A 1,027-nucleotide genomic window follows, 5' to 3' on the forward strand; every position below is an offset into this window, starting at 1 on the left:
ATTCGAGTTTTCTCATCGCTGCTCTCGCTCTCCTCCTCGCTCCTCTCCGCTACTCGCTCGTTAGATTCGATCGAGACCGGGAGATTAACATCGAAACGAACGTTATTTACGACGACGACGTAAGGAGGAGTTGGTAGTGGTGGCGCAAGTACCTGGGAAGGTTGCCCTCTGCGATCTCGACCTCCGATACTCTCCACCGCCTCTCTCTCTCTCTCTCTCTCTCTCTCCCTTCTTTTCCACGCGAAATTCGGGAAATCGGGACGGCAAAAAGTCGATCTCTTCCTTTCTTTCTTTTTTCTCTCTCTCTTAATTCTCTTTCTTCTCGAGAGAGAGAGAGAGAGAGGAGGAGGAGGAATCTCTCCCACGCGATCGGGAACGGGATCGAATCGACTCGACTCGGCGAGCGCGTGATGCTCGAGACAAAGGGGCCCTCGCTCGCTATTTACATCGGATGGACGTGGAAAGAGACGCACGAAACCGGCGTGTCGATCGCGCCAATTTACTTCAACTCTCTCTCTCCCTCTCTCTCTGTCTCTCTGGCGGAAAGAAAGAAAGAGAGGGAGAAAGGAAAGGAGGCGAAGGATCGACCGGACGTCTCGTCTCCTCGGATCGAAGCTCGTGGATCGAAGGTAAACGCAGGGTAGAGTGAAAATTCACAGGGAGAGGAAAACGTTGACGTTTCGCTTGCCGGCCCAGCGCGGGCCGCTCCTCCGCCGGGGCGTCGCGGGCCCGTGAATTATCGGGTTCCTGTTAGTTGCGTGCCGAGCCAACTCCTCGAACACCTCGAGGCGCTCGTCCCTCCTCGCGACAAGACAATTGCCCGAGAGCTTCCTCGTACGGTTCGTTGCGCCTCTCCGACCGTGACCGGCGGAAATTCTCGAATTCTCGTGTTGCTCTTTCCGCGACATCGCGCAGAGAGAGAGCGAGCGAGCGAGCGAGAGAGTGAGAGAGTGAGTGAGAGAGAGAGCGAGAGAGAGAGAGCGAGAGAGAGCGGGAGAGAGAGAGAGAGAGAGAGAGAGAGAGAGAG

The sequence above is a fragment of the Apis dorsata genome, unplaced genomic scaffold (genome assembly GCF_000469605.1).
Source record: "Apis dorsata unplaced genomic scaffold, Apis dorsata 1.3 scaffold_581, whole genome shotgun sequence".
NCBI lineage: Eukaryota > Metazoa > Arthropoda > Insecta > Hymenoptera > Apidae > Apis > Apis dorsata.